A 26,338-nucleotide genomic window follows, 5' to 3' on the forward strand; every position below is an offset into this window, starting at 1 on the left:
AGTCACTAGAGAAAGAGAAATAACCAAATATTTAAACTCTCATTAAATAAACATTTGTAGGGTCACAATTCCAGTTTCTAGATGAGCCACTTTCAAATGTCATTCTGGTGTAAAAAAGGGTGTCCAACACTCTCCATCTTTATCATATTGCTAGGCCTTTCCATGTGTGAGCAGGACAATGAAAAATCTATATTTATCATTTTGACCTTGAAATGTTCTCTAAAGAATCAAGGATTCAGTTCTGTTTCAGAATTGAGGTGTTTTGGGTGTTCTGTTTAATTATATTCCATGTCTTTGAAGATTCTTAAATTAGGTTTAAGGATTATAGTAAGTCAGTTACCTAGAGCAAAAAAATTAAAATAAATAAAAAGAGCTCACATTGTTTTAATAAATATATTGAGTTCCTAATGTCTCAGAAACTTAACAGAAATAGTTGTATTAGCAGGTCACAGTTGGATGCACTGTGATAATTTGGATCCTATATGTTCTCTTTACCATAATGCAGGATTTCACCAATTTTGTCTGTAAAAGGACAGATAATTTGGCTTTCCAAGCCACATGGACTCCGTGACAGTTACTCAACTAGGCCACTGTAGTGCAAAATATGTCATAGACAATATGTAAATAAAGAAACATTACTGTGTTCTAACAAAACTTTATTTCTAAGAACAGCTGGCAAGCTAAATTTATCCCATGGACCATAGTTTGCTGATTTCTGCCATAATGGTACCAGAATTCTTGACCTTCTTTTGATAGTGTAATAGTAGATGTAGTTGTCAACTATAGCAACATATTCAAAGGGGGTTCAACCAGTTGAAAACTTTTGCCATCGCTTAAGTTAAATCTTTTCATTCCCTCTCTACGGAAGAGTGGAGGAGATATTAACAATAATAATTCATATATGCAAAGGAGATTTCTCTATAAATGGGCTCAAACATACATAGCTCTGTCCTCTTCAGTTATTTTAATAGAAAGTATATAGCTTATATGTTTTATGTTCAGAGTAAGATGTTTCCATTAGTTCTGGTGGCTTCAGCTGTCTCGTATGTGTTGATCTCATGTGACACATAGGCGATGATATATTCTAGCTTTCAGCACTGATATAGAAATAATAGCTTTGAAAATTATAGAAACTCACTATAATACAAAGACAAGAGGATAATATAGACAGGAGCTTGAACAGTAGGAATCCTCAAGCCTTTGTGTGAAAATCAGAATGAGAGGAAAGGAGTTGATGGAATTGACGTAGAAGCAAGGTCCAGCACAGGCACATTTATTCAGGACATACATTCAAAGTTATATAACTGTCCTGGCAGGTCTCACCTGAAGGGCTGAGGAGCTACCACCTAAGAAGGGATGGTGGCAGAGGTTCTTCTAAGCTTAAAGAAAGGAGCTCTGGAGCCAGCCTCTGAAGTGTGGCAATGGAAGAGATGGGTTATGTGACCTCAAAATTGTCTTTCAAAGCTAACGTTCTGTAAAGTCTGCAGCTGTGGTGGCTATCCTGGGTCATCACCTCAGGAGGAAGCCTGATGCTTCACAGCCTCTGTGCTCTTGAGTAAACATGGTCAGCTCCGTGCCTCCGTGAGCTGCCTTTTGGTCCATGAACTCCATCTGTGGCCACAGTCATTATGCTCCAAGGGGAGTACAAATCAACCCTGGGGCCTGACCCTGAATTGCCAGCCTGAAGGACTTGCCTGTTTCTTATGGGCTGGGAATGTTATCCTGCTTCCTGACCTCTTTCCTCCTCTAATCCTTAGAACTAAAGATATAGCCATGTCCCTTCCCTCTGCCCACATTGAACTCCCAATGTATTAAAAAAAAAAAAAAAAAAAAAAAAGTGCCTGAAAGGGGATAAAATATTACAAAACAGTCTACCTAGAAAGTGCCAGTTAATGATCCTAAAAGCCCTGTGAGGAGCTTTTAAAATACCCAAGTTAAAGATGAGAAAGCTGAGGCTCAAGAGAAGGTAAATTAAAAAGTCCCACAGTGGTAAAGTCTGCACCCAAATTCATGGCCTTTGATGCTAGCAAAATAGTGTTTTTCTGTTTTTTGTTTGTTTGTTCTTGGTTTTTTTTTTTCACACTATTCCATTGGGATGGTTTTCTGAATTCCATAAAATAAAATTTAAAGCTATATTTTGAGTAACTGAATAATTGAAAAATTGATAAATATCTAAGGGATATAACTGAATATGTTTCAATAATTTAAAATCTTTTTGGATAACCCTTCATTTTTGATAAAAGGGGATTTCCTTTTTGCATATCAGATCATTCACTCATCACAACTGCATTAGGTATTATTATTGTTACCATTGGACAAAAAAGGAAACTGACGTTTCAAGAGCCTGAGTTACCAAAGGTCACAGAGCTGGTAAGAGAGGAAGCATTCTTGCCTTTTTCAGTGGACCTATATCATTGCTCCCTTTCAGTGTCTGCCTTGGGAAATAATTCCATACACTTTGCAAAACCTTTCTATCTTCTGTATAAAATTTATTTCTGAATCCTCAGTGGACTGAGTTTAATGCACATACGTGCAACAAAACTGGGAAGAAAGTAGTTATTTGCAAATGTTGAAGCCATGGCTAGCCTTCACTCTCTAAGAGTGCCCAAGCCTCTCTCTCTTGACTGAAAATTAACAGTGGTAGGAAGCACTGTATTGTGTTGTAGGAAGCCTGCAAGCATGGAATAATTCACACAGTTGTGTGCGTATATGTTTATACACGTATACACATATAAATCCAGAGCAAGGCCTACAGAGATAAAGGGATCTCTCCTATTCCAACCTCATGTCATTGAGGAGGAAGCCTCCTTCTAAGCTTAGGTTGTTTACTTGTATTGTGTCCTGAAGTCAGGAGCTCTGCCAGATCATAGCATCTGATCCATTGCTAACATTAATCTGGAGGAGACAGATTGTTCTGTAGTGATAACAGCGAGATATGGAGTCTTGTGCAAATAAACCACCTACTTGAAGCTAAGCCTTTCGCCATCATCTAACCTTTGCTGTTCTTCTTTCCTAATAAATGGCTTCCCTAAGGTAAGTCAAATTCCAGAAAGTTCTATGAAGTGCTTACTTTACATAAATAAAACCTAGGCCACATAATGGGTGCTGGCATCACATGCCATGGGGATTATGTGTATCTAAAATGCACTGGGAGGTATTGAAGCATACTAAGAGAAAAGGCAGACCCCTAAGATCCAGTGTTATTTAAGTTTGAATCTCAGTCCAACCATTTATTTCTTCTATGACTGTGAGAAAATCATCCTTTCTTTGTAATCTTAGGAAATTCTGTTAAATGGGAGTAATATACTCAGTCCTAAAGGATTGTTGTAAGGCTTCATAAAGTAAAATCATGTAAAACACCACCTAGTGCAGTACTTAGAACATAAATATTTTCCAACAAGTGGGAAAGAGTGTTATGCCAACAACAAATGGGCTCTCTCATACGATGCCAGTGGAAGGAGAGTATTTCATTTTGGAAAATGTTTTACCAATTTATTTCAAGAGCCTGAAAGGCATTATCTTTGTCTGGTAATTTGGCTTCTGGGAGACCTTACAGAAATCTCACAATATCACTTCTTGTCGAAAATCCCTCAATAGTTCCACATTGCCCTCAGGGTGAAAGGTCAGTATCTCAAACAAAATCTTAAACTTGTTATCATCTGTGCTTGTTAATTCTTTAGCCTCATAGTCTCATTTCTCACCTTGAATTCTAGGTTCCAGACTTAATAAATGTCCTTCAAATCCCCAAAGGAGCCATGCACACACCATTCTCGATCTCTAAACTAGGCTTTTCTTTCTCTGTTTACTTATGTTCTTCCTTTTTTTTTTTAAATTGAAGTATAGTTGATTTATAATACTGTGTTAGTTTCAAGTATACAGCAAAATGATTCAGTTATACATATATGTGTATATATATATATATACAAACACATGTGTGTGTGTGTGTGTATATATATATATATATATACACACACACACACACAGATATTCTTTTTCAGGTTCTTTTCCATTATAGGTTATTAGTAGATATTGAGTATAGGTCCTTGTTGGTTATCTATTTTACATATAGCAGTGTGTAGGTTAATCCCAAACTCCCAATTTATCCCCCCTCCCCCTACCCCCATCACCCACTATCCTGTATGTTCTTCATGTCTTTCAATGCCACTTACTCCAGGAAGCCTTATCATTAAATGCTTCACTTCTGAGTTAGTTTCCCGTCTTTGCATTCCTGAAGAATCCTCTACATTTCTGTTCTGACACTTTTATGCTAGAGTCTGTTCACTGGTTGATATTTGCCGCAGAATGTGTAAGCTCCATATAACATGGCTTTTTGCTTCTCATTGTGTTTCCCATGCCTAACATAGCCCTGTTTATGATAGATGTTCCATATTTGTTTGTTGAAGGAATGCAGGGCATAAATCCAGAACAAAGGGAAAAAAGCTCTGGACACTAAGACACTCATCACTGTAAGAAATAAAAGTAAAAAATGAAAAGAAAATACCAATACATTTTCCAAATAGAAAATAAGTTAAACAGTGATTTCTCACATTATGGAATATAAAGCCAGTGCATTTTATATAAAAAAGTTTGCAATAGCAAATGAAAATGTTATTATTTATTATTAAGTAAAAGAAAAGCAAGATACAAACTCATGCATTCAATTATCTCAATTATAAAAATAATTATTCTCAAATATTAATGGATCTTATTTCTGAGAAGCAAAATTATGAAAGATTTAAATTTTTTTCTTTATATTTTTTTACATTTTCCAGATGTTCTAAATGAATGTGCAATTGAAAGTTTTTGTTTTTGTTGTTGTTGTTTAATAATACATATTAACATTTTCTTTAAAAGAATAAAAGCTATTCAACACCCAGCAACGGGAAAGTTTCCTAAGGCTGATGGGCCAGGAACTTAAATCGTGAGCTGGCAGCAAAGGCTGGTCAGCAGCCACCTGGATTAGGGTTTTTATTTATAAAGCTGAAATTTCCCCAAGCAAGACGGGCACATCCAGTGCTGATTTATACACCTTGTCAAGAGAAGCCAAAGCACGATAATTCTCTGGTGCTGAGCTTTCTTTTGGGATGATGTTTAGTCACTTCAGTTCCCAAATACTTGATGAATTATATAGTTCTTATTGACACCCTAGGACACATTTAAAATGAATGTCTTTCATGCAGGAAAACTCTGCAAATCCAGTGATAGATACACTTTCTCTCTAGGTTCACAGTAGCCTTCACTCTGGCTTTGAATCAAAATGCTTTCTTAGTGAATCAAGGAGTTGGAAGATCTCCGAGATCTGAGTCCTGAGAAGGACCACGATCTTGCAGGCTGTTTGTCTCATGTGATCATGGGCAGGACATGTATTCTCTCTCGGCCTCAGATTGTTTAACTGTGAGATGAGAATAAGTCATTAATTACATTATGTAGCAGCTTACTATTTAACCCAGATGTGATACTGGCCATTATTAACACTTTTTAAAGTGTGAATTATTACACAAATAATCTACCTTCTGAGAGATTCTTTCTCTTCTTTGTGTCTGGTGCTTATTAAACTAACGCATGAAGACTTGGGGAAAAAGACACCAATCTTCTACTGCTTTGTTTCTGGAGTGCCTAACACAGTGTGTGATGCATGGATAGTTTTTTTTAAAAAAAGCTTATTAAATTGGCTCTACTTTGCTGTCAACCAATCAACAGGGCACAATCACCAAATGGTAAAGTCTCATAATAAACTAGTCATTGTACTGATTCCAAGGTAAGAATAGGTTCTGTCCTCACAGCCTATAGATCGTTGATGAAATCTATAATTAACAAGTGAATACAAATGAAATTGTGTTACATTTAGCATTACAGGAGCATTTACTTTAGACTTGGCTGGAGGGAGTCAGACAATGCTTTCCTTTCCTATGGAGATGATTTTTTTTTTTTTTTTGCGGTATGTGGGCCTCTCACTTTTGTGGCCTCTCCCGTTGCGGAGCACAGGCTCTGGACGTGCAGGCTCAGCAGCCATGGCTCACGGGCCCAGCCGCTCTGCAGCATGTGGGATCTTCCCAAACTGGGGCATGAACCCGTGTCCCCTGCATCGGCAGGCGGATTCTCAACCACTGCGCCACCAGGGAAGCCCCTATGGAGATGATTTTTAAATTGAGTCCTTAAAGATGAAAAGGAATTCACCAGAGGAGAAGTTATGTGTGAACATCACTTTGGGGCAGAAGGAATGGTACGTTTGAGAGCCCTGTTATGAAGCTTCATCACTAGTCTTCCAGAAGGAGTCCTTTAGACGGAGAGCTTCTCAACCTCAGAGACTGTATCCTCTTTGTCTTTGTGTTTCTAATATGTGCCTGGGGGGAAGGGGACAGTTGACAAAGCAAAGCAGAAGTTTTATGACTATGTATTGAGTGTGTCGGTGATCTCAGAAATACACTAGAAAACCCTCCCAGTCTTCAAATACCTAATTAGGAAGATGGGTATCTGGATCCAGATATCTCACCAGATAGCAACATTGACCATTCTTCTTTGCTAAAATCCTGATTGAAACCACAAATATGTGATTAAGTAGCCAAGGGGCATGCAATTCACCCCTCCCTCTACGTGTTGTTCTGTGCTTAAATTAAGTTACCAGAAAAGGACCTCTCTCTGAGAAATTGTTTAGTGTTATGCTTTTGGCTTTTGTCAAAAATCATTATAATTATCAGCCTGATGACAAAATGTAAGCATCTTTACAAAACCACTGCTGACCACAGGGCTCATTTTGCTGCTTAATATTCTTTGAACAAATTATTTTGGAGCTCAAATATGAACTCACATTTGCTTAACAGATGTGTTATTTTTATTTTTTTTATTTCCACTGTCACTTCCCCCCCGCCCAGGAGCCTTTTTAGGCACTATTTTTTCTAATAACCCCTACCCCTACCATGACATTTATATACCACAGATATACTGTACATCTGTTTATGTATTTCAAGCCTGTGCCACAAACCATTGTGTTATATAAAATTTTTTTGATCCTCTCAAAATGGTTGTTTGCCATTAGGAGACATATCACGCCCATCAGAAATGGATGCTAATACTATACCATTACTGAATTAGTCACCGAGACCTTCTCCGGGGTCCTAGCCCAGGTCAAAGCCACCCATCTGGCTGGAAGGTTCTTTTTCCAATCAGGCTTGCATAGCCAATAATGAAACCCATGCTGAGACTGAAACAGCAAAAGCCTTATCCAATGGCCAGAGAATGGAGAAACGGGAACTTAGTTCACAAATCAACTTCTCACAGGTGGGTGGGTGATCATGGCAAGATTTTAAAGGCAAAGTTAATGAGGGGGAGGCATAAGTATTGGTTTTCTGAGAAAAGTGGTGTTCTTCCTGAGACCGGGGTGCCACCTCTCTTCTGCCCTCCTATGGTCCTTTAGCATCTGAGTCGGAAGTGGATTGAGCCATCGTGGGACAAACAAGCAGAGATCTTACTACTGTAATGAGGGGCTTATGGGCTGCAGGGCGCACTTTGTCCCACTCTTGGAGCTGAACCAGTTTGCACCTGTTTTCCTATGGTTAGACTCTCTTGTTCTTGTGAGGTGAACATAGCTAGAGGGTATGGTTAGTTGAGGTTTTCTTCAAGTTCACCTGCAGGGAGGGACGGGGGTATGGTTCTGAGGCAACAGCCTTGGTAACAACACCAAATCACACTATTCCTGTTGCACCCCATTTCTGACTCAGATTTGGGCTTTCCCTGGTGAGACAATAGGATGGTGTGTACCATTTACAGTAATGGCATATAGATTCAGAGAGACCTGAAATCAAGCCCTGATTCTGAACTCTTTTTACTTTGGGCAAATTATTCCACCTCCCTCAGTTTCTTCAGTTTCCTCATTTGACACATGGAGATAATAATATCTGACAGAAAGGACTGTTGTGAGCTTTAGATAATGCATGTAAATTGCCCCGTGTAGTAAATTCGCAGAAAACTTGTAGCAGTTTGTTTTTGTCATCAGGATAGCATTCTAAGTGGAGAAATAAATGAATGACAACCCAGAGAGATTTGGGAATGAGTTTGGAGTGACCCGTTAAGCTGAGGAGGCCGACTCATGTTGGAGAGAAGTGAAAGGAAAAAGGTCAGGGAATCTCAGCTTACAGTGGGCCTTAAAAATCAGAGGTGGGGGGCTTCCCTGGTGGCACAGTGGTTGAGAGTGCGCCTGCTGATGCAGGGGACACGGGTTGGTGCCCCAGTCTGGGAAGATCCCACATGCCGCGAAGTGGCTGGGCCCGTGAGCCATGGCCGCTGAGCCTGCGCATCCGGAGCCTGTGCTCCGCAGCAGGAGAGGCCACAACAGTGAGAGGCCCACGTACCGCAAAAAAAAAAAAAAAAAAAAAAAAAAAATCAGAGGTAGAACTTGGTATAGAAGGATGTCTACTGTTCTACCATACTAGCTCTAAAATTTACTAGCAGTGTGACCTGGGAAATTTTCTTATATTAGAAAATATTGGTTGTCACATCTATACCAGGATTACAGGTTAGTGGTTCATTCTACTGTTCTAGTAATAATTCTAGAAAATGAATTATTTTAGAACAAGCCTCAACTTTGGAGCCAGAAGATGGGCGTAGGTCTGTATCTGAGTCTGTATCCATGAGAAGGTGACCTAACCTTTCCAAATCGTACTTTTCTCATCCATTAAATGGGGATGATAATATCTACTGTGAAAGATTATTGTCAGGATATAGTGAGATAATAGAGAGAAGGCCCCTAGTAAAATTATTGACATGAAAAAGTCTCTCTAAATGTCATTCCACTAATAGATATTATCCCATCCACTGATAAATGCAAGTTTGATATAATATTTCAAAATATGAGGTCTTATGAGGAGAGCCAAGATAAAGGATCCTTTGTGCTGAAAAGAAAAACAGATTGTTGTTACACATAGCAGTCAGGAGACTGTGGTCCTAAGAAGGAAAAGAGGCAGCTGGTGACTTGTGCCCTAAAGGTAGCTGTCTGGAGGGAGAGGGTAGGTCTTTTATGAGAAGGATTTCGATGGAAGTAATATCTGATATTATTAGCATCATTTTACCTTGACAGGACAGGGGCTGAGCTGTAGTTTGAACCCAGATATATCTGACCCCAAAATTTCTACCAGGAAATGTCAAGAGCTTCTCCCCTGTTCTCTAAGAGAATATATTACATGAGAAATATATCTCATGTAAATTTAGATCTTACACAATACCTCCCAAGAAAGCTTTACTGACATCCTTATATATGGTGGTTGTTCAAATAATCTTTGTTGAATGACTGACTGGCTGGGGGATGAACGAGGGCCTGGATGAATGGGAGGATGGGTGAACAGCTGGCTGGTTAGCTGGCTGGCTGAATATGGCAAGAAATGGCTGATTACTTCATGTAACATGTGTGGTTAGGCACAAAATCTATTTGAAAGGAAATAAATTTCATGGGTCTTGTTATTGAGGAATAGCAAAAGACTTGGACAACTAGAACGACTCTAGAAAGACCCAGTCATTGTAGGAATCGGGCACAGATGGTAGCATCATTGATTCCAGCATGGTTAATCCTAGGAGGGTCCTCAGAAATGCAGTGGTCCAGCCCTCTGGACTTAGAGATGAAGATAAGAAAGTGACAGTGCCTTGGTGAGAACTGCCCAGCTAATATGTAACAGAACTATACTTTAAACCTAGTTCTCATAACAACTGTCGGTCAAGTGCACTTTCTTATAAAGTCAGTGCACTATCTTATAAAGTAATTACAAACAGTAGGATGATTATTATTATTGTTTTTTCTCTTGCAGCTTCCTAAAGAAACAAGGTATTATTAGCTAAGGAAGGGAAGAGGTTTGGGTTTTCTAAAGAGGAAACTCCTTCTGGATGGGTGTGTCACATTCCCAGGCAAGATTCAGACCTATAAGCTGAAGGAGCTTAAAGAAATGTTCTCACTGTTTGTATTTATAAAGTGACACTTCTACCAAACCCGAGTAGGAAATATATTTATTACATATAAATCTTTCCTGTTAAAGGGAAGAAGTAGACTAGGATCTATAAGCATTCTTTAGGGATCAGAGCTAGTCACACTTTTTGAAAGTACATGATTGATTATAAAACATACATGAAAATCCTGAAACATCCAAAATTGATGTGCATTGCATAGGAAAAAATATATGTATATAAGCAGAGGAACAAGTTTACAGATCACGCAGTAAATCCAAAATAAAGGGATTTGATTTTGCCAATCTCATTTTGCACTTGAGATGTAAATGATTTCTGTTGTAAATCAGAAGTCTAATGTCCCACCATCATAATAAAGTTTACAAATCCCAACCCTTCAATTTGACTTACAGCTCTAGTTAGAAATTCTATCTTTTATAATTTCGGTCCTTTCTCAAAATAAAATTAGGTCATGAAGTTTCAACTTATAAGTGAAACTATGCACAGTAAGGTATATTTGTTTCTCTTTCTCCACTTAAACGTAACAGAACTATTCGTAAACACAGTTTCTCAGTCTGTCATTATCATGGCTGTTGTTTCATAAGCATCTATTATGAGCTAGGAAATATCTGATATTTTTATACATATGTCTTTTGACCCTTCTAACAGTGCCATGGATTAGGCTGCAGATCAGGAAACTGGATTTCTGAAAACGTGCATGTCTTCCCCAAGTTCACATAACTAATCTCCTGTGAAAGGAAGAGGTTTTCGGTGCTGGGTCAGAATGTCTCCTGGTATTGTGTTCTCTCAAGGGCTTGGATTAGAGTTCATAAACCCAAATGCTTACTGGGGCCAGGTGTGTTGCATAATTGAGTGATGCCTGCCAGGTGCATATTCTGGAAAACTCTAGAAAGCTCTGTTGATGCTCTACATCAGCCAGTTGTTACCTGTGATAACAGAAGTTCAGAAGCTCTAGAAGAGATGTTTCAAGAGAGGACTAGGTTCAGACCTAGTCTTTTACATGAAAACTCCTGATTTGTAAGTAATTACTCTTAGTTTGGGGGTTTTAATTTTTCTTAAACATAGTGCTGACCACAGGATACATCTAAAGACCAGATATGACACAAAATCTGCCAGTTTAAGACTTCTGCTACAGGCATTACAAAATTTAGAATGTCCTCTTCATGTCCAGATATTTTATTTTATTAATTTTTTGGAGGGTTTGCATGGGATCATTTTTTTCATCTGGTGGGGAGGGATTTTTCTATGGTCTGTTATATGAAATTAATCTAATTGGTGTAACTCAGAAATTTATAACATATCCCAATGTTGTTCATGTTATTTCCAATGGGATCAATTAATTTTTTTTCTGCTTTCTCATCCCTATCCAATCTTATTGATGTTTTCATCTATCATTGTGAGTTTTCTCTGTGGACATTATTTCTATCATGTACAGTTCTTCTGGGTCAAATTTGGTAAGTCTAGACCTTACCTGTACATTTTTAGCAAATGCCAGATTCCCTTTATATGAATTATTTTTTCTAGTAATATTCTTAATTAATTAATTTATTAATTGAATAAAGCCTGTTCATTTGCATTTATGTCTTAGCAAACCCTTGAGGACATGATGATTGACTCCTATTGAATAATTCAGGGTTGCTTCATCTTCTAAGAATTTTATAAAGGATTTCTGATAATTTTGCCTATCTTGTCCTGGACATCCAACTAAAGGTGTATGGGATTTATTAGAGGAAAGAGGGCTCAAAGTTGGTGGAAACGACCTTATTTACATAGGTTTGAACACTCAAGTATTCTATTTCATGGTGCTCCCTGAGTGATTTAATAAAAGTGTGACATTCCAAAGACATTGTAAAGTAATGCTCATTTAAGGAGCCTGGCAAATATAAGGAGTCTGAAATCCACAAAGAATATGACAGAAATTGATAATTGACTCTGCCCTATAATCCAATGCCTCTTCTCCTACTAGGCTGTATTTTGTGTTAAATCCAGTCCATCGTGTTCATCAGTGTTATTGAAACATTGCCTGTAATAACTACATCAGCTTTCTGAGATAATGCCTAGCTGATTTAGAACTAATTCACTGAAAAGTTCTCTTGAGCCTGTATGTTTAACCTTTTTTCTTTTGCTCTTGGAAAGTTATGTGTCCTTATATGCTTGTATTAACTGAAAAAAAAAGTTGTGTTTCTTGGAATGTATTTAATGCTTATGTTTTTAAAGAGAAAACGGGACTTTCTTAAGAGTTTGTGTCCTGTGAAAGCCTCGGGAAGTAATCAAAATCTAATACCACAGGCTTCATCCTTGTTCTGTGGGGAAAACAAAATTTGATGTTGTATCTGAAAATCAAGCCAATTTAAACTGCGTGTGTCCAGGGTCTCTCTCTTTTATTTTCCCTCCAATCATGCTGGTACTGTGCTCCCAGCTTTCATGGGGCTGATACATTATTTCACAGTTCTCAGTTTGAAGTTTTGCTAGGGTTTGCCAGCTCCTTCAAAAGAGCATGACCAATCTCCCTTATTTCATAGAAAACTGGCCTAAAGGACAGAGACTGTGTCTCCTGCATCCCATCCAGAGCATCCAGTCATCATCATCATATTACCAATAGTAATAATAATAATAATTATTAATTTTTGTGTGGTATGTTGGCCTCTCACTGTTGTGGCCTCTCCCGTTGCGGAGCACAGGCTCCAGACATGCAGGCTCAAAGGCCATGGCTCACGGGCCCAGCCGCTCCGCGGCACGTGGGATCTTCCCAGACCGGGGCACAAACCCGTGTCCCCTGCATCGGCGGGCTGACTCTCAACCACTGCGCCACCAGGGAAGCCCACCAATAATAATTATTGATAAGAGTCTCTAGTATTCTGGTAAAAGTGGAAGCAATGTATTTATATTTTCTCAAGCCCTACAAACTACTCTGCAGGGAAGGTAGAATTTCTCTTCTTTTTTTTTTTTTTTTTGATATTTTATCTTAAACTTAGGTGTAGCTTGGAGATAGATAGATTGGTAGATAGGTAGGTAGATAGAGATAGAGATACTTTTTTTTTTTTTTTTTTTTTTTTGCACTTGTCCTGAAGAAACTTCATTTTTTGCGGGGAGAAGAAGTCAACATTTGCCAAGCTTTTTTTCCTATGTACCAGGTCCTTTGATGTGCTCTGGAGACACCTGGATATTTAGTATGTAAATTATACTAACAGTTAACATTCATTGAGCAATCTACTACCTGTCAGCCACTGTTTTGAGTGCTTTATATCCATTATTAAGCCATCAAATCCTCACAATAACCCTATGAAGTAGTTACTCTAATTACCCTCCTTTTCAAATGGGGAAACTGAGGCATAGAGAATTTAAGTAGTATCTTGCTGAAGGGGGTGGAGCTAGGAATTGAACCTAGAGCATCTGACCACATAGCCCAGGTTGTTAAACACTACACTCTATCATGTCTCCATATTATGGTTTCTACCCTCAAAGAGCTCATGTACTATCGAAAGAGACAAATCTACAAAAAAATAATTATTATGACAGAGCATTAAGGAACAGTAAAGGAGAAACTCCTAACAGAACCTGGCAGGTGTTTGGTGTGGTGAACAGGGGAGAGGAGTGGCCAAGGAAGGCTTCTAAGAGAAGGCCTTAAAATAGGGGAAAAAATCAGAGGGATGAGCCCTCGAGGCCAAGGTATCCACGGTGTGAAAAATGTTTTGAAATTTTCTTTTAACTGTAGAGTTTTAAATTATCTAATATTTATTTGTTCTGTTGTTGATCATACCTTGTATTTGAATTGTGCTTCACACCTGTTCTCTCTCTTGTTCAGGTAGGCAAGGCAAAAAAAAATAAAAACTTTACTTCTTGAGAGATGATGAAATTGTGTTAGAAATGGTCCTGCTGTTGCTACATAGGCAAGCTAGTGGTAGAGCCAAGGTTCTGAGATCTCAGTTCTAAGATCTTTCAATTAGATTTTGTCTCCTTCCAGGAAATCAAGTTCAAAGTCACCAAGTCCTTAAGTCTTTCTAAATAACAGTGATGATTACTAATTACTTAATGCTTATAAAAGAGAAGGTATAGTGTTAAGCACTTAATATGCATGATCTTTTAAAAATTTTAGAAATCTCTATGTTTATAAAGATTTACAAAGGGAAACTAAAATTTGGAGAGGTTATAGAATTTTCCTAATAACATTACTTTACAGGACTGGTAAGGAACAAAGTCAAGACATACTCTAAAGAATTCAGTTAGCAAACAGTTGTATTTAGTGGCCAAATCCAAATCGGCATTTAGATGCTTGTACTAATACATAGTCATTAGTAATATTTGTACTTGACTATCTCACTTGGCAGTTCTATAATATTTTTCCTTTTTTGAAATCTGTATTTTGCCTCAGTTCCTGGCTCCATAACAAAGAAACCCTCAATACTCCATCTTCTCCAATGTACCATCACTGGTTTTCACAGCTGACTTTGAGATCAAAGATTCATTATAGGATGATATTTCTGACAAGTATTCTATTTTCTGATTTCTGTTTTATTCTGGGAGCAATAGATGGGCAACTTATTAGGTGGTAGCAAAAAAGGAGACTGGAGTTATTCTACCAAAACCAAGATTCTCGAATATGTAACCTACCTTTCTTGGAGCCAGAACACACAACTTAACTCTTGTTAAGTGCATATCACGATCCATGAATCCGTGTTGTCTTCAGAACATCAAATGAAGCCAAGTATTATCATCTCTATTTCACAGAAGAGGAAACTGAGGCTCAGAGCAGCTAAGAGAATGTTGTAAAATGACGTGGTATGAGGCAGAGGCAGGATTCAAAGAGAAGTTTTCTCATTACACCTTACTACCCTGTCCTATTATGCCCTTTGTCACATTCCCATCATTGTCATTTTCTTTGCCATCCCATTGGGATATTCTTGGTACCTTTGTTCTCTTCATTGGTGGCATTTAATTTTTCAGGAGCAAATTATCTTATTTTAAAATATTTTTTTAAATGATTGGGGACTTTTCTTTTCCTTGCTACAATCATTTCTTCAGCAATTAAGTAAGAGTCAGGAGGCCTGAATACTAGTTTTAGACATATCGTCTACTTTATAGTACATGGCTTCTCTGAGTTTCAGTCCCCTCATCTATAAAAAAGAAGGTTTAGGCTCCACCTGCATATCTGAAACTTGGCTGTACCGTAGAATCACCTGGTCACTATTGTTAGTTTTGTGAGATGGTACATAGCATAATGATTATATCTTTTTTTTTTTAATGATTATATCTTAAAAGTTCCTTGTCAGTTAGAGATTTGTACTAAAATATTCATGGATAAAACTATATTATCCCTTGGATTTTCTTTAAAATAATCTAGCAAAAAAAATTGAGTAGTAACGATAGATTAAACAAGACCGGTAAAATGTCAACAACTGGTAAATTAAGCGATACATTATACGATTATCTCAACTTTTGTATATGGCTGAAAAGTTCATGTAAAAAGTTAAAAAAAATACTTAGGCATGTATTGAATTTATCTACACCTAAGCCTTACCCTCAGAGATTCTAATTCAATTCTTGTAGTGTGTGGGGTTTATGACTTTTCAAAAGTTACCCAGGTGATTCTAACAGGTATTCAAGTTTGAAAATTTGCCTAGAACTCTAGATAATTTCTAAAGTTCCTTCTAGGTCTAATACCATCTAATTATATGTATTCAAACACTTTCAAAAAGAGATACTTTATCCTAGTTTGGCTTTATTCTGTGGCATCGTAAACATGTTACACACTTGAAGGTGTTGGTCTTTGAATCCAGCATTGTCTCTGCCACAAACTCTTCATAAAAGATGCACAGCACCTTCCTAACCTCCAGTTCCTTTCCCACGAGATAGAAGAGACAGACTCAGTCAAACTACAGTCACTAGAGCTTTAGCCTATTGAGGGGAAGATCAGAGAAGATAGCTGGTACATCAGGCTGCACTCAATTATAGGTGGGATGTATCTGTCCATGCTCTCTCTGTCCTTTGCCCAGGGTTGAAAAAGAAATACATCTTGGCATTAGGTTTTCCATCACCCCTCTCACTCCATGAAATGACCTGCATAGTCTTACTAGGATGATACTCTTGGACTACCACATATGTAAATGCATCTTTTCATTCACTCACTCATCTCATGATTTATACAACTTTCTTTGAGCAGTTACTATAAATTAGGGTTTTGTCAATTTGCGTAGAAGGAACAAAATAGTGATAGAAACTAATATGTCTTAAGTACACTGCATTAAGCATGACAAATATACCATGATTTTTAACATCAACAAAAATGTAATAAAATACTATAGCTATATCCAGTCTTTAGATGAAAACCAAAGATCAGAGAGCTTGCGTAAATTTTCCAAAGTAACAGAAGTGGCTAAGGGGAAAGCTGAGATGGAACCGAAATCTACCTTATTCTTTAGAGGTGGTATAACAACATCTCTACAGTCACAGAGGAATAGTCTTTATACATTTTTCCTTTCTTCCTTCTCTCCATCCTTTCCTTTTTTCTTCCCTTGTGCCCTTCCTCCCTCTCTCCCTATTTCTTATTCTCTAAAACCTTCATCCATTCTCTAAGCCCTATTTACTCTGAAACCTTTCACTTGTGAACCCCATCTATTGATGTTTCTTTAAACTCTTTCTCTCCACAGGCTCTCTTTTTGATGCTAGTCCTTAATAGCTACCATCCCAGAATCCTACCTGTTTCTGCTTCCAGATGGTTTCAATAAGAAATACAAGGGTGTTGGAAGATCAGACTGGGCAAATTCAAGGGAGAAAGAGGCAGTTTGAAATGGAAATGAACATGAGTTTTGAGTGCTCAGTAGAAGGATGAGTCCTGCACTTCTGAATGAGAGACATATTTCTTTCCTTGCCCCTACAAAGCAATGTTAGAAAAGTCATTCAATTAGTAGTGAAACTCACCCCCAGTCTGTAATCTCGAGCTTCATTTCTTGCATGGCCCTAGGTCCTGTGAGAAAACAGTGTTCAACTGCTGTGCTACAAATAACTCACAGGTGGTCTAAGACATTGGCCTTCTGAGTAATTGGAAAACCTGGAGTAAGTGGAACTCCAGACCACAATTTTATCTATTTACCCTGGCATATTTCATAAATGTTATTCTGTGCTCTAAGATGTAAACATGGTTAGAAACATCTTCCAAAGTTTGTTTGCTTTTATGTTTTGGTTTTTGTTTTATTTCTCATACTCTCTGTCCTCTCTGAAATTTTTAAAGTGATTCTCCACTCACTATCTGGAACATTTTGTTTTTGATTTTCTTCATTTTTAACACGTTTAGTGTAAAGTGTATCACAGATATAGAAAACAATAAACCCAATATACAGCTTAATAAGCTATTACAAGGTGAGCATGCTTGTAACCATGACTCTGGTCAAGAAATAGACCTTTTCTAGCCGCTCCCAGATCTCTCAAAGGGTAGCAGATAGGTAAATTGTTAATATGGTTCTGCTACTACTTTGTGGGCGGAGACAACATTGTAACCCAGGATCAGATTTGTTCTGTTACACATCTGCTTCTGATCTGTTGCTTCTGCAAATTCACCAAAAGTATCATCTAATGAGTAACTCTGGAAGTGTGCATTTTTGTGAGAATTTTAGTATTTAAGCTCAGTGAAATTTGAGATTATGGCTGGCTGGTTCCCAGTTGTATCCCCAAAGTTTAGCACAGGCTCTGGTGTATTATACACAATCATTAAATTGTCTGGCTGTATGCTGGAAACAATCTTCTACCCTTAAATATTTATTCATGTCCAAGGTATTTACTGGTGAGATCTACTCTGTGCCTGACCCTGTCCTATCTGTCAGGGGTACAGACATACGTAAGCCATTACCTCTGCCCCAAGGAGTCCACTCTCCTTGGAGCAATAAATGTGTGAACGAACAATCACAATGGAGTACTGTTAAGTACTGTATCTATGATACATAACAAGTGAGATAGTCACATAAAGAAAGTATTGATGGATTCTCCTGGGAAAGTTAAATGAGTGGCATTCAAGATATGTCCTGGGGCTTCCCTGGTGGCGCAGTGGTTGAGAATCCGCCTGCCGATGCAGGGGACACGGGTTCGTGCCCTGGTCCGGGAAGATCCCACATGCCGCGGAGCGGCTGGGCCCGTGAGCCATGGCCGCTGACCCTGCGCGTCCGGAGCCTGTGCTCCGCAACGGGAGAGGACACAACAGTGAGAGGCCTGCGTACCGCAAGAAATAAAAAATAAAAATAATAAAAAAAATTTAAAAAAAGATATGTCCTGGAAGATAGGTAATAGCCTATAAAATTGAGCAAGATTACCTATATATCCCAGGCAAATTGGAGTATGGCCAAGTCATGAAGATGTGAAATTACCTCACATGTCCTGGGAACTACACAGAGTTGGATGCTGCTGGAGTGTTGAATATTAAGGGTAGAAGTGTGAGATAGGCAGGAAAAAGTATGTTGAGACAAAACCTAGGGTCTTCTTTTGTCTTCCCGAGGAATTTGCTTTACATCATTTCCATACCTGGACCTCCTCAAGGCTTGCAAGTAAAGCAGAAACATGGTCAGTTTTGTCTTTGAGAAAAATTACTTGTGTTTCAGTAGCAAAAGGACTAAATAGGCTCCAGTGAGAGGCAAGCAGAGGAGTTACGTAGTAGTTAAAATGTATTTGGAGGATTAAATAATTACTGTGGGTGTGAGAAGAAGGGCTTGGATTCTGGAGAGGTTTAGAACAGAGAAGTAGCAGCTTTTGAGATGGATTGGGTAAGTAGAGAAAGAGGGAGGCTTTTTGGATGGCACTGTCATCTAACACAATTTAGCCCCTGGATCTTCCCACCATATCTTTTCTTTCTTCTGTGTTGTTTCAATACAGATAAAAAAATAATATGACCATAGGGAAATCCTTTTCATTGAAAAAGGGAATTTCACAATAAGTAAATAAAATATATTCAAGTACTTATTTTGCCATAACTGGGATGATCTGTGTCAAAGCTTCTACCTTCCAGTTAACTTCTTGTCCTCAATTATGAAAGCAGTATCAGCAGTGGATTGGTTTGTTTGTTTGTATGTTTTCTGAATTAACTTCACTACCTACAGACCGTAACTATGGGATTATAAATACGTAGTCACTCCATCACTTACCAGGGGGCCGTGCTCAGCGTGGGGACCCGTGCGGGGAGGCAGCACCTTTGCTTTCACTCAGAGGCCCCCTCTGCAAAGGGAAGTAGCATTCAGAACCTGGACTGCAGAATCACTAAAAAAGGCTTGGGTTCAAATTCTGACTGTACTGCTTAGAACTGTCCCTTAACTACTCTGAACCTCCACTGCCCCATTAATACAACAGATGGTAAAATCCATCACCCAGAGTGTTTGTGGCAGTATTGTGAGGGCTGTATGAAATATATATAGGATGCCATGCCTAGTACTATGGTGGATAATATTCTCACATCTAACTCTCTCAAGAATAGTTTGAGGTATTAATATTCCCATTTTACAGATGTGGAAACTGATAAACCAAAGTATATTTGCTTACTTAAGATCACACAGGAGGAAACAGAGGAACAAGGGTTTGAACTAAAAATAGAACTACCATGTGCCCCAGCAATCCCATTACTGGGCATATACCCTGAGAAAACCATAATTCAAAAAGAGACATGTACCACAATTTTCATTGCAGCACTATTTACAATAGGCAGGACATGGAACCATCCTAAATGTCCATTGACAGATGAATGGATAAAGAAGATGTGGCACATATGTACAATGGAATATTACTCAGCCATAAAAAGAAATGAAACTGAGTTATTTGTAGTGAGGTGGTGGACCTAGAGTCTGTCATACAGAGTGAAGTAAGTCAGAAAGAGAGAAACAAATATCGTATGCTAACGCATATGTATGGAATCTAAAAAAAAAAAAAGGTACTGATGAACCTAGTTGCAGGGCAGGAGTAAAGATGTAGACATAGAGAATGGACTTGAGGACCTGGGGTGGGAGGGGGAAGCTGGGGCATAATGAGAATAGCATTGACACATATACACTACCCAATGTAAAATAGTTAGCTAGTGGGAAGCAGCAGCATAGCACAGGGAAATCTGCTCAGTGCTTTGTGATGACCTAGAGGGGTGGGATAGGGAGGATGGGAGGGAGTCTTAAGAAGGAGGGGATATGGGGACATATGTATGCATATGGCCGATTCACTTTTGTGTACAACAGAAACTAACACAGTATTGTGAAGCAATTATACTCCAATAAAGATCTATTTAAAAAAATATATGGCTGGCAATCCCCATCTTGAAAAGAGTAGTAGCTCCTAGCATCTTCGATCTTGAATGTTGCTCTTGGCAAAGTGAATATGGTGATGCTGTTCTCATTTGGGAAGTATAAATACGCACATTGCTAAATGGAGTCACGGGCATGATTTATATAATGTAACATTGCAGTTACAAAAAAAGAAAGAGGTAAAAGAAAGGAGGAAAGGAAGAAGAGAAAGAGAGAAAGAAAGAGAAAGAAAGAAAAAGAAAGAAGGAAAGAAAGAAAAGAAAGAAAAGGAAAGAAAGAAAAGAAGGAAGGAAAGAAAGAAGGAGGGAGGGAGGGAGGAAGGAAGGAAGGAAGGAAAGAAGGAATGAGGAGAAAGGGGATAGAGAGGGATAGAGGAAGAGAAACGAGAAAAAAAGAAGGAATAAAGAAAAGAAAGCCTTGCAGAGAGACAAGAGGCAGTTGAGTTGCTGTTGCATTTATGAATTTCTTTAATTCACTCATAGATCAATGTCAGCTGCAGAATTTGCTGGAGGCAGGGTTTGCAGTCTTTGATGATGATGGTTCTTACTGAGAAATGTTTATTACCCTATAGGGAATGTCCAGTTCCTTGAGGGACTATCACCCCTGGCTGCTGTTACAGGGAGGCAGATAGTTTGTGGGTCAGTTGCCAGAGATAGCTCTTTAGAAGAAAGCAAGAAAGGTGATGGTGTTGATGTTGATTCTGATTTTTCTTGGTGATGTTGATCTGCTTGTTTGTTAAAAAAATCATATCCATCATTCCACTGGATGTGAGTATTTTGTTTATTAATTCGTTCAACACATATTCAGAGGTCTTCATATGGCAAATATTTATAGAGGCACTGCTCTAAGTTCTGGGGATTATAGAGGAATTGTTCTAGATTCTTGTTAAACAAGAATGCAGACAAGGTCACGCATTCTTGGATATTACGAGGCAGAGGAGGACAACAGCACATAAATGATAAAAAAGTATCATTTACAGAGAAACAATATAATGGAATAAAGAAAAGGATGCTCATATTTGAGAATTGCTACTTGAGATGGAGTAGTCAAGGGAAGCCTCTCGAAGAAGATTAATTTTAAACAAGACCTGAGCTAAAGAAAGAGCCAGCCACATAAAGATCTGTGGGAAGAGAATTCTAGGTAAGGTCAACAAGATCAGAGTAAATTGGAGTATTTGGGCAGTATGAAGCTGATGCTGCTGAAATATAGAGTGAAGAGTGGTGTGAGAGGAGTTAACTTAAAGAGATAGGGGGACCTTCATAAAGGCTGATGTAGGGACTTTATTTAAATTTGATTTATTTTTAAGTGTAATGGAAACATTTTGTTTCTATGTGAAACATATACTGTCATAAACCAATGTTACCTCAATGAAGTATTAATTTAAAAAAGAGTTTATACGGGTATCTTGGAACTAGACTCTTGCCAAAACCCTTATCAGAAAGCAGACTCACAAAACTAAATTGAAAGATGGACTAATAAATACTTAGATATGAAGCCAGACAAGGAGTTAGCTTCAGGATGGCAAAATGGTGTAGAAAATAAATGAGGCAAAAACAGAGGAAATCAAGAGTTTATAATATATAGTGTCATGGTTAATAGCACAGGGTGTAGAGTCAAATGCACTTGGGTTCAAAACTGACCTCTGTGTTATCTTATTTCCAACATGAGAAGAAAATTAAGGGTTTCATCATGACGTCAGGATATTTGAATGAAGAAATATATGGGCAGGAACTTTCATGTGTTATGTCTTTTAATGATTTCCCCCCTTAATTTTTAATTGAATAATTAATGGATGATATATACATTAGGATTATATGTGTAAATATGTATGAGTGTGTATATACATATGTAAGTGTATATATGTACATACACATATATATGTATAAACACATGCACACATGTAAATTGTGTGACTTAGACAATTAAGTACGAGTTCTCTGGTCCCACTGCTCTCTGTACTCTCCATGACTCTGTTCTATTTCCCATATTTTTAACCATTTAATCAATATTTCTGGTAATTACTATTCTGAGTCCAAATAATACAATTAGACAAGTTTTTCTTGATTCAATACATCTATTGATTTCTTATGTGGAAAGATTATCTAAATTTCCATAACTCCATTACCCCAGCCTAATTTTTACAGCTGATTGTTCAACGTCTCAGTTGTATTCACTTAAGTCAAATAGTTTGACCTTTCTTCTTTCATTTACTTCAGATAGTCTCTCAAGAACCCCCGCACCTCTCCCAATGTTGTGTGCCTCCTGTCTCCTTCTCACCTTCTTGTTCCCATCTTCTGGGATGACTTCTTTTCTTCCCCACCAAGGCTGATGACACTTGTATTTTAGTAACCATATTCACACTTTCTATATTGTGTCTTTAGACTGACATGAAAAGTAAAATCCAAATGTCCCTCACTGCCAAGTGTTGGTGTTTTGATCGTATTTTCTTTTTGGGTCAACTATCACTCCACCTGTGCCACTTGAAAATGTTCCTTCCATGCAGGTGAAAGGTCTATCTTTTACTGTCTTCCACCAACAGCTAAAAATCATGACATGCCACATGGGCTCTGTCTGTAGAAGCCAGTCATGTCCTCTGTGGAAGGAATTCAATACTGGAATGAAGAGCATGGGCTACAGGGTGGATTACACATGTTCTTGTCCTGAGTCTGATGCCGGCTCTGTGTCCTTGGGCAGCTTGGCTGTCTATGCTTCACCCTCTTCATCTGGTAAATGTGCATGAAAGCGGTACCAAGTACGTAGTATTGTGAGAATTCAGTGAGATGTACGCACAGGACTTAGCACAGTGCCTGATGCATGGGAAACATTGCATAAATGTGTGGTTTTTTGTTATAATATTTTATAGGAGTTTCTAATTGTCTTAATTTTTAGTGAGAGAAGGAGTATTGGCCAGATGTACCACTTCACTAATATTATCTAGCTCTTTAGTAATTCTGTCTGTTGCTTGAACTCCTTTCTTTCATCTTGAATCATCTTTTTTGGATTTCTAACTCTGATATGGACTACTACTGTTTAGGCATGTTTTACAACTGTTTTTGTGAGCTCTTCCAGGGAAACTAGTCTCTCCTCCACAGATGCCTGGTCCTTATACGTTGTTCTCCTCCCTGGTCTGTTTCATTCACCAACAGACTTTCACCTGTGCTCCATCATCCTGCAGTTTGTTAGCATCTCCTGACTATTGATGATCTCTTCCAATATCATCACTGTTGCTGGTTTATTTTCTTTCATTTGACTGGGTTCTCTGGACCACTTGTACTCATTGCATCATTCACATATCGACACTTTCATTTAATCTTCACAAAAAATCTATTATGCAAGTGTGATGATTTCCATCTTAGAGATGGAAAAACTGAGGAACATAGGGACTAAGAAACTTACCCAGGTCACCCAACAGCAAGTAGCAGAATCCTGGTTATGTTTTATGTTCTTCAGACATCAAAACCCTTCTTGGAAAGGACAGCAGTGCTTTTTGCTTACTTCAGAGGGATCTGGGGACTTTCAAAGCCTTACTCAGGATCAAAGAGGGCAGGGGGGATTGCAAAGTGACAGTGCCAGGTTCAAGTGTGTACCTTGCTAGGTAAGCATATTTGAAACAATAGATGCAGATACAACTGCCCACAGGCTGGGGAATAAAGGAAGGAGCAGTCGAAAGAGAACCAAAACCAAAAAGACATTTTTGTCGCAAATCCTTGCTTTTGTGATGAAAGCAAGTGCCTGAATTCCAGCTGTGATTGTATATTTTTTCAGAGAACAAAGCTTTATAATAGTATCCTTGTCCCAACTAGACTGACAAATTAACACTTACTGATGGTGGTCCACACCTCTCTCCCACATGGGGATTGGCAGCTGTTGCTAGCAAGCATACTAAGAGAGAGTTGCTGTAGATTTCTTAACCTGAAGACTCTCTCTTATATCCTCTATGTATAGTCATTAAAAAGACAAATAAATGTATGTGTATATAAAAATATACTTATATTAGACAATGCAGTTACACATTTGCTCATTGATTCAGTGGAAGTTTTTCGGTAAAAAATGCTAGGTTTGTGAATAAAGGATGCACTTTGAAAATAGAAAGAGATGTTTATTTATTCTATATACATTTATAGATATACATTCATACAATTATATATACTCACAATATATTCATATTCAATAGGTAAGTGTTTATGGTATATGTATATTCATTCCTATAAATATTATTTATGACATATGTGCATTTGTCTCTCTTTGGCTTGCTCTATATATCCATCTGGCTGCAACTGTGTGTGTATGAATCTATCCACGGACTGTTACTAGAAGGAACACAGGCTTTAGAGTCAGATAGGTCTAGATGTGAAATTCAACTCTTACGTTCAGTAAGTATAAAACTACAGATGATTTACTTCACCACTTTGAGTCTAGCTTTCCTTCTTGGCAAACATGGGATAATGACAGTATCCACCTTAGAATCACAATTGTGATAATGAAATGAGAATTCATGTGAAACACAAAACAAAGAGTTTGGCACCTAGTAAATGATCAATGAATGCTACCTGTGATGGTGATGATAATTAAGATATACTCATAGACTCAATTCAGCATATAGTTACCAAGCTTGTATCTTATTTTATCTTAGTATATATATATATGAGATATATACATACAAGATGTATGTTTGTTTACATATATGTTTAGCATCTATCAAGTATAATTTGCCTACTTATTTGGACTTTTATGCAGTAAATGTATATAAATATATTTAATTCAACATACATTAATTGAGAACTTTTTTGAACTAGCCTCCATGTTAGCCCCTGGTGTGTTTAAATAAACTCTATGCACTCCTTTTACACAGTACTCTTGAGGTATTCAGGAAGAAAGATACACAGAGAAATTATTAGAGAACTATATAAAATACAATAGCACGGTATGTAGAAGGAGTGTGAAAGAATCAATTCCTTTTGCCTTGAAGGACCGAGGAAGGGATTCACAGAAGAGGAGACAATTAAAAGGGGCCTTAGAGGATGAGAAGGAGCTCATTAGGGGTGGAATAGCGGGGAGGGGCAGCACCTAGTGCCAAGGCGTGGTGGCGAATGAGTCTGAAAAGAAAATATTAGTTTAGTTTGTGAGTGGCTTTTTCTGTTTCATTACAAAGTTTGAACTTCATAGGTGATGGTTCTCATAAGCCATCAAATATTTTTAACTAAGAGGGTAACCTGGGTGTGTCTATGCTATTAAAGGTTTTTTGGTACCGAAGTTTGGTTAAGGAGAGTGGGGAAAGGAAGACTATTTAGGAGGTTATTGCAAAGTTATCAAAGAATTTAATTTGTATAATCTCTCTGTTTTACAAAAAAAAATACTCATTTTTGTAACTGCTTCTCATGCAACTCTATAAGGCTTATCTGTATCCTCCAGTGGGATTGAGCTTCCCTGTTTCTAAGTCCCTAGTCCTTTCTAGAGGGCCAGGAGAGAATAAATGTCGAGTAAATATAAGTTTAAATGCAGGATAAATAAAAGAATGATTTTTTTCCAGTTTAGAGCTGAAAATGGATATTCAGGGGACTGAGGCCAGTCAGCAGCCACATCTGCCTGTTTATATTACAAATCTCCCACTACCGAAGTATCTAGATATCGCCATGTCTGATGCTTATAATATTGTGAAAAACCAAACAAATATTGTTGGCTTACAAGCAAAGCAATTGTTATCACCTTGCTGTTCCTTCAAGAACAAAGTATATTGTATGTATGTACATGAGCTGATCGGTATCTTTTCTCTTACAAACATATTTTCAAAGTCATTTTCAATACATGCATGATGAAAAGTACTAAAAATGTGGCACAGAAAGGGGGAGAGCTAGAGGTCCAGTCCAGATCTTCTTACAGCAAATGAGTATCTGTAAGTCTTGGGCAAGTGACTCATCATATGGATGACTCTACATTTTTAGTCAAGGGATCATTTGCTGTTTGCTTATGTAGGGAGGATTTCTGGACTTAGCAAAGTAAAATATAGAACATACTTAAAATTCACATAAACATCGGATAATATTTTTAGTATGTCTCATGTGATACTGGTGACCTTTGCCTCACATTTCTAAATTCATCCTCTGCATGCTCTATTGTAAACCCTTTGA

The sequence above is a fragment of the Delphinus delphis genome, chromosome 8 (genome assembly GCF_949987515.2).
Source record: "Delphinus delphis chromosome 8, mDelDel1.2, whole genome shotgun sequence".
Classification (NCBI taxonomy): domain Eukaryota; kingdom Metazoa; phylum Chordata; class Mammalia; order Artiodactyla; family Delphinidae; genus Delphinus; species Delphinus delphis.